This window comes from Acipenser ruthenus, chromosome 28 (assembly GCF_902713425.1).
Source record: "Acipenser ruthenus chromosome 28, fAciRut3.2 maternal haplotype, whole genome shotgun sequence".
Taxonomy (NCBI): Eukaryota; Metazoa; Chordata; class Actinopteri; order Acipenseriformes; family Acipenseridae; genus Acipenser; species Acipenser ruthenus.
Window position 1 is genome coordinate 3,546,761 of NC_081216.1, and position 9,111 is coordinate 3,555,871.

Here is a 9,111-nt window from a genome sequence, read left to right on the forward strand (position 1 = left end):
ACTTTCTGGTGTATAATCCAGAGACGTATTTATATACACATCCATAAATTACGTTTGAAAATGGCAAGTGGCTAGGAAATTTAATTAAATCTGGATTGGCACGCTTTAAAGCTAGTTTTTAGGCCATGTTGAATATCCTTGCTTTCCAGCAGATGGCGCTGGCGTGCTTTACTGTCTCAGTTAAGCGGCACTGATGAGTGATCCTATTCTCGGTACTGGTACACATTCTGCTAGTGGCAATTTGCGTTGGTTACCCCAATAATCACAATGGCTATAACTCTTGCCAATTAAACGATGCAACCTGGTACACAACCCCTTGTCCAAAGGCAACACTACCCCCCCAAAAAATTAGCACGTGCTAGAATGGCGTCACCGGCTATATCTTGGGGGACGGTTGCTGTGGCTGGGAGTGGGGTTTGTACTGGGAGAATGAACGCTGTTGGGCTGCTTGCTTGTTCCTAGGCAGGGGGTGCTCCGGTTCACTCTCCTAATAACCCGTCCGTCTCCAGCAGCTGCCGACTCTCCTCACATTGGCGCTGCATGCGCACGTTCCTTATTTTAGTTTTGTTTCTTGTTTGCTTTGGCGTCAGATTGATTTAGGAGCATCTGTTGCCAGATTGGTGCCAAGTTCCTGTTTTTCCGGCACTGATTTTAGGCCGAGGTCGTTAGCACTCCAGCGGAATAGGGAGGGGCCGCGCTGCGCCTGATAGAATCAGTCGCTCGGTGAAGCTGAACTGATCGCTCCCTGTATTCCCGATCAATAGCAGATCGAAATCACACAACCTGGGGCATGCAAGCTGCTCCACTGACGCTGCGCAGTACAGAAGCGTGCCTGACTGACTGTTGTCTGTCGCTTTCTTTTCGGACCAAGAATTACAAATCATTGCCCCCCCCCCCCCCCCCCCCCCCAACAAAACTAGTTTGACTTGCAAAAAACAGGATTGGGAGTCGATTAATCAAATGGATAGTTTTAGCCCGACTTGATTGCTAATTATAAACAAAGCAAGTCAGAAGTTAAGGTCTTGACTGCGCGCTGAGATCGCTTTACTATCCAGTCTTCAAATGAATGAACCCGCTCGTACGAGTCGCGGCAGTCCATGGGGCGGCACAGAGACTGATCCAGGGCAGCGTAAGGCATTGACAGCAAAGCATGTGGAGAAAAATACTTTTTTTTTTTTTTTTTTTAAACTAACATAAATCTAAAGAAATGCGGCAGCCAGTTCTGTTTTGCTTATGTAACACGGCTGAGGCTGGGCGCAAACCGGCGACACGCAAGCGATAGTCTGTCACAATGCAAAAGAGCCGGGCTCCTCTACATTTGTGGTTATAAACCCTTTAACATAATCTCATTATTATTATTAGTCATTTAGCAGACGCTTTTATCGAAAGCGATTTACAGGGGTGAACTATGCGCCACAGCTGCTGCAGAGTCACTTACAATAGGTTTTACGTCCCATCTGAAGGACGGAGCACAAGGAGGTTAAGTGACTTGCTCGGGGTCACACACACACACACTCAGTGAATAAATGGCTGAGCTGGGACCCTCCTGGTAACAGGTCCCTTTCTCGAACCGCTGGACCGACAAGGGGACACTTACACAAGCCGTCCACACAGGTGCAAGCCTGTGCAACTGCTGCAGCTGCGACCTGCCTTTTCTAACGCCAGTCTACTTTCCCCCGATGAAGCAGACGCTGAGCTCTACAATGGCATTTAAAAACCATTCTCTTTTCCTCGTTACCTCGTTCACGCCTTGTTGCCTCTAAATGACTTTGCCTTCATGTCCTGTTCGTGTTTCGAGAAACGCATAATCCGAGGCTCCCCCAGTGTGAACACGGTGTATAATTATTTATACCGCTTTTATTGGTCTGACCTAGCTAAGCGCGGGGAGCCAATTGAGCGAGACTTTATGCAAACGCAGGATTGGCTTTATTTAATAACTAAGAAAATCTTGATGGATTTCACCTCTCGGGAGGGAGCGGGTTTCCATGGCAACCCGCTCAATTACTCGTGTAAAGAAAGGAAGGATGTAGCTGGGAGAGCTGACAGGCTGAGACTTTGACATTTATAAGGGGTTGTAATTGTGTCCGCTAAAAGCGTGTTTGTGTTTGTTTTTTTTCTCAGTCGCTGTCAGTTTTTTTTAGATGTCAGAACCTGGGCCGTGTATTTATATTGCTCGGACTGTTCCCAAGGCTCCTTCTCATTTTGTGCGAATGACCTTCACGTGTGTTTTTCCCGCGGTGGTTCGTCTTGCGGTTTTTTGGTGTTTTTTTTGACTGTGTATCACTGACCTCTCTACCCGTTCTAATAGGCGAGACACGCGGATATTACCCAGTCGCTTCACATATTGTTCCGCTGTCAACCGGGGCACTTTTCAGTCCAGATTTGATCAGGGTTCAAAATGCGAACTCTTATGCACTGATCGCGTCTGTCTGTCACCTACAAACACCACAATGTCCCCACCAAACGTGTGTCATAAGACTCACAGCCTCCTATGGACATTTCCAGTTTTTGATTGTTGAAACTCCTGGCTCCTACTTGGTCATTTCAATAATATACCTGAACAAGTGGAGGGAGCTCTGAACCCCAGGACCCGGCGCAGCAGCAGGGCTAGTGTGAGTTTCTAACCCTGCTCAAACTCCTGGCTCCTGATCATTTCAATATTAATAATAATAGACTTCATTGAGGGGAGTTCTGAACCCCAGGACTGGGTGCAGCAGCAGGGCTAGTGTGCAAGTTTCAACCCAAAATGTTATCCTTTCATTGAATGGCCCTTTCTACAGAACACTAGCTTCAGATTAAAACCTCCAGCAGAGAAAGCATTGAGAAGGGCCAAGCAGGGGTGTGATCTGGAGAAAGAACGAGGCTAGGCTTCGTTCTGCTAAGCTGAAAAACTGGCAAGTAAAATAGGTTAGGAGCCAACCTGTCAGCTGTATACATCCATACGGTACAGTGTGGGTATATATATATAGCCTGCAGCCTTTGTCAGAAATAGCTGCCCTAGTAAAAGAGGTAAGAGAGTAATCCTGGACAGTCTGAGTGTAGTGATGCCAGCCTTGACTGCTTGTTTCTCTTCTCATTTCACCCCACTAACGCTCAGTAACACTGACAGAGGCACTAGCCGATAGGCTTGTCTGCTTGACTTGGTGACCTGTGGTTTTATCTGTGAGCGTTTGAAGCTGTGGCTGGTTTGGTTGCTTGTGCCCCTGGAGCCTGCCTCCCTGCTCGGGGTCTCTCTGAACCCTGCCTTGACTCCCCGCTAGCTCGGGGTCTCTCTGAACCCTGCCTTGACTCCCCGCTAGCTCGGGTCTCTCTGAACCCTGCCTTGACTCCCCGCTAGCTCGGGGTCTCTCTGAACCCTGCCTTGACTCCCCGCTAGCTCAGGGTCTCTCTGAACCCTGCCTTGACTGTCCTCCGAAGCGTGTGCCATCAGCCGACCGCTTTTTTTCACACTGCAGACTCACCATGCAGCCACCTCAGAGCTACAGCGTCGGAGGACAACACAGCTCTGGGCAGCTTACAGGCAAGCCCGCAGGCGCCTGGCCAGACCACAGGGGTCGCTGGTGCGCGGTGAGACGAGGACACCCTGGCCGACCTAACCCTCCCTACCCCGGGCGACGCTCGGCCAATTGTGCGCCGCCCCCTGGGAGCTCCCATCCACGGTCGGCAGTGGAATAGCCTGGACTCGAACCGGCGACGTCCAGGCTATAGAGCGCATCCTGCACTCCACGCGGAGCACCATTACTGGATGCACCACTCGGGAGCCCCCCAGGTCACTAGTTCTTGTTGTGGGTCTCTATGACCCAGCTTCCTGCAGTATCAAAACTTTACCAAACTTTTAAGCTCTTATTCATAGACACTACCATCCTCGCCCACTCCACCTGTCTCTTTCTCTCTCTCTTTCTACCCTTTGTTTCTCTCTCCATTCCTCTCTATCCCTCTCTCCTCCTCTATTTGTGTGTGTATGGGGGGGGGGGTGAGGTCTCTCAAGTTGTTCTGTACTTCAGCGCTGTGCTTTTTCCTTCAAAGTGCTGACTGAGTGAAGCACAGCTTCAAAGTTCGCTCTCAGTTTAATTGAATAAATTTGCTGTGCCAGCGCTGGATCAAAGACACGAGAGCAGCGATGAAGGGGAAAATGCAAAACTGAGACAAGATTGAAATCAGGCACTAACACCCAGAGCATGCCCAGCGATGACACGCCAGTTAACCGCCTCTCGGGACTGTGGATTAGTCACGCTATCTTCCTTCTTTCTTTCTTTCTTTCTTTCTTTCTTTCTTTCTTTCTTTCTTTCTTTCTTTCTTTCTCTCTTTCTCAACCTTCCAGTTTTGCTGCTGCTGTGTGTGATACGTTTTGTATCACCACTGGAAACATAAGAAAGAATAGTCCTCTAGCCTGCCCTGACTGGCACCTTTTCTCCTAAGGGGGAGGGAGGGAGCAGTTCTGTATGAATTTTCATTAATTCAGCGGAGAAGTATGTAAGTGTTCAGATTAATTGTAAATACAATCTGGTAATTAGGACTGGGATAATTAACGAGCTTGACCGCCTGTGACACAGCTAATTAGACGGATTGGGGAGGGGAGGGGGCTGGCAGAAGTTTCAATAAAGAACGCGAGAATTGATTAAAGTGTTGAGAGGTCAGTCAGCCTTTCTGCTGAAGCTCCCCGGGAGAGGATTAAGAAAGGAAGGTGTCATGCGAGGAGCAGCTCTGTCACAAGATAATAATTGCTCTGCTGCTGACCCCCTGTAACCTATAGTGTTAGATTGGCCTCTTCTGCACAGTTAGCGCTGATAGCACCATTTCTTAGCTGAGAAAGGGAGGGAGCAGTCTCCATGCCCCCCCCACCCCCCTCTCGCCCCCCTCTCTTTCTCTCGCCCCCCCTTTTCTGTGTGCAGCCTCTCTCTCTGTGTGCATCTCTCTCTCCTTATTCTTTACAGTTTCTTTATTTAACAGAGTGCCCAAGTCCTCAGTGGTTTGTTTTTGCCTCTCCGTTGTGTAGACTTTGCTAATGCTTCTTGACGCGCGATACAGCTTCTTTTTCTATTATTTATTTTTTTGTTGTTACTGTTCGCTGGGGACTCTGCTCGTTGGTGTGTCGCATATTGTGTGTTTGGTACAAGGAACGGGGAACTTGTGTCTCACTGTGTGTGTCTGTTTCAGTGTGCGTTTGATGTCTGTCTGTGTGTGTATGTATCTGAGTGTGTTCGATGTCTCTGGGTGTGTGTCTCAATGTATGTTTGATGTCTGTGTCTCAGTTTCTGCTTTAGTGTGTGTGTGTGTGTGTGTGTGTGTGTGTGTGTTCAATGTCTGTGTGTGGCTCAGTGTGTTTGTGTGTGTGTGTCTCAGTGTGTGTTTCATGTCAGTGTGTGTGTATGTGTGTGTTTCATGTCAGTGTGTGTATCTGTGTGTGTTTCATGTCAGTGTGTGCGTGTCTCAGTGTGTGTATCTGTGTGTGTTTCATGTCAGTGTGTGCGTGTCTCAGTGTGTGTCTCTGTGTGAAACACTGCTCAGAGCCTCACACAGCCCTGCTGAGCTCTGCTTGTAATCATTTTTAAAAACATTTCTGTCAGGAAAGGTCACATTTGAGAAGTATGGGAGCCTTTGGGAGGAGGACAGCTGCCTGAGCTATTGCTCCCCCCCCCCCCCTCTGATGCAGGACGGTTGTATAAGGAGAGAGAGCGAGAGAGGGGAGGGGGGGTCACAAACACAGAATCTGTGTCAGGCCCCTGGGAAGGACCTGACATTAGCACATTCTCGTAATGGAAGCATTTCTTTGTAACATCTCCCAGAGCAGGTTACAGGATCTGTCCATTCACACTGCAGTGCGTAAAAACCTTCATTCAGTGATATAACACAGTTATATTATATGTGATTCAAAAGCATATTGTAATGAACTTTAAAAAAAAAAAAAAAAACGACAATTACTTTGATAAATGGCTTATTTAAACCAAGTGCAGGGATGGCAATATGACTCCCGGTCCATAGCAGTTTGATCCATTCCTGGTTTTACTATGAGTTTAATGAGACATGTTACCTGCACACTGTGGATGGTCAGGCTCATAGTAAAACCTGGAGTGGGTGAAACTGCTGTGCAACAGGAGTCTTAATTCCATCCCATACTACCTTGAGTAATACAGCCTCACACAATCATCTGTTAACAAGTCCAGTACACTGTGCTGCTGTGACCCGGTCACACATGCTTGGGTTACAGATGGATCACAACAGTGAATATCTGTGTTAGTATTGCCTCTCCGGTCCTGTCCCGCTGTCTAATTGCAGGCAATCAGGGTTCGTTTGCCACTTGCTAATGATCCGATGTCTTGATTATATAAAGAATCTTTTTTGTATTGCTGTTATTATTATTATTATTATTATTATTATTATTATTATTCTGGGATCCACTTCTCAGTGAGATTCCAGCAAACAAAAAACAGTCAAGATTGATTCAGTACCTCCTTGACTCGCAGACACAGGGTGCTCTCTCATTGTGTGTGCGTGTCTCTCACTGTGCATGTGTGTCTCTCACTGTGCGTGTGTGTCTCTCGTGTGTGTGTGTGTCTCTCAGAGTGTGTGTGGGGGTGATTGTGTCTCAGTGTTTCTCTGCTGTGTGTGTGTGTGTGAGTCTCGTTATGTTTTTCATGCGTGTGTCAGTGTGTGTGTGTGTGTGTGATTGTGTCTCAGTGTTTCTGTGCTGTGTGTGTGTGTGCGTTTGTTTAAGTCTGTCTCTGTGCGTGTGTGTCTCTGTGCTGTCCCTGAGGTCTGGGTCAGAAAGGGCCCTGAGGGGACACGCACACACCATGGCCCTGCTGCTTCTCTCCACTGCAGTATTTCTGCAGAATGTGTTCTTTCTTGTGAAGGGTAAATATTAACCTGCTAAAGGACAGGAGAACAGAGTGCAGGGAGGCTCAGAGCGCAGGGAGGCTCCGCAGCAGGGCTGGTATGATAGAGTTATTATTTCCATTACAGATTAAACTCAAAAGCAAAGAAGCTGTTTGTTCAGCAGGAAGAATATCGAACATGACATCGCAAAGGTAACCAATGGCAACGGGTTACCACATGTGATTTATTTATTTTTTTTAACATAAATTGTTTCGCATGTGTTATAAAAATAGAGATTTTTTGTATTTATTTTTTTAGTTTAGGATTTAAAACCTGATTTATACCTTGATTAATACAGCCTGTATAAATCAATGATACTTTATTTAAACAATAATAATAATAATAATAATAATAATAATAATAATAATAATAATAATTTTAAATGTATAGCTTGTGATGTTTTGTTTGCTGAGTATTCGATTTACCTGATTTTGCCAATGATGTGTGTTTGCGTGTGTGCGTGCGTGCGTGCGTGTGTGTCTCAGTGTGTGTGTGCTTGTGTAATCAAATAATATTTCTGTTTGTTGTGTTCTTATGTTTGCATGGTTTTCAGTTTTGTGCTTCGCTAGAGACTTTGTGCCTGAGGCTGAGACAGCCTGCCTGCCTGCCTTGCCATCCCTCGGGGGACACAGCCAGGGGCCCCTCCTCACACCCAGGGCTCTGCATGACACAGCTAGGGGCCCCTCCTCACACCCAGGACTCTGCATGACACAGCCAGGGGCCCCTCCTCACACCCAGGGCTCTGCATGACACAGCCATGGGCTCCTCCTCACACCCAGGGCTCTGGGGAGCGCAGGGGAGCTGTGGGGAGGAGAAAGGGAGGGAGCAGTTCAGTCTCCATGCCCCCCCCCCTCTCGCCCCCCTCTCTTTCTCTTGTCCCCCCTTTTCTGTGTGCAGCCTCTCTCTCTGTGTCTGCTGCTTCTGCTGCTTCATGTGATGGACTCTGCAAGTGAAGTGTACCTGCCTGGTGTCACGGGGAAACAAATTCTCCTTCATCCCAGCTACTGGGAATCTATACCGAGAGAGATAGAGCGAGAGAGAGAGAGAGAGAGAGAGAGAGAGAGAGAGAGAGAGAGAGAGAGAGAGAGAGAGAGGGGGTCACTGAGGGACATTGATCTGGAAGTGGTAGGAAATAGGACATAGGAGAAAGGAGGGAGAGACAGATGGAAAGAGGGGAAGGAAAAGGAAGGAGATAGAGAGAGGTCAAGGTAAAGACATTAAAGAAAAGCGTGTTCTTGTGTTCGTGTGTCTATTAATAACTGGGAGCGGACTGGGACTGGGGGGGATTACAAACGCGGTCACGAGAGAGAGGGGGAGGGAGAGTGTGTGTGAGTGTGTGTGTGTACCCTTTAATAAGGTTCCAGGGGGAGAGTTAATTGCTCTGTGTGTGTGTGTTAATATCTGTGTGTCTGATTGTCAGTGTGTGTGTGTGTGTGATGTCAGTGTGTGTATGATTGTCTGTGTATGTGTGTGTGTGTCTGATTGTCAGCGTATGTGTGTGTGTGTGTGATGTCAGTGTGTGTCTGATTGTCAGTGTGTGTGTGTGTGTGATTGTCAGTGTGTTTTTTTAGTCCAGTGTGTTAATTAAATCCCTATGGGGAAGCAGCTCTGACTCAATGCAGTTTAACTGAATGCTGTCCTGACCTGGAGAGCCTTTTATACGACACACAGGTTTATAAATACATCAGCAGTGCTGAGACTAACACAGGCCTTTCTTGTTTGACTGTTCTTTCAAATAGTCTTTCAAATGCTTTATATAAGAGGCAGGGTTGACTGTGCATATAACCTGATAGAAGACACAGGGTCAGTTGGGCAGATTATAAGTGACGAGTTTCATACAGGTTCAGTTCTCTGCAGCAGTGATGCTGAGATGCAGCCAGCACAGAGGCAGCTCTCAGCATGCCCCACCCCCTAATAACTTACACAGCTGAACACTCATCCATAATAATAAACTGATGCCCAAATGGTTCAAAACAAACCTCACCTCTCCCCCCTCCCCTCCCCTTCTGTCTCCTCTCCCCCTCTCCTCCCCACCCCTTTCCTCTCCCCTTCCGTCCCTCCCTCCTGTTCCTTTCCTCTCCTCCCTCCTTTCCTTTCCTCGCCCCTCCTGTCCACTCTCCCCCTCTCCTCTCCTCTCCTCTCCTCACACAGCACTGAGGAGGTTTTATTTAATTAGATATTTTTATTGAGAATAACTGCTCCCAATTTAGCTGTTTGATTGATGGTGTATCTGTT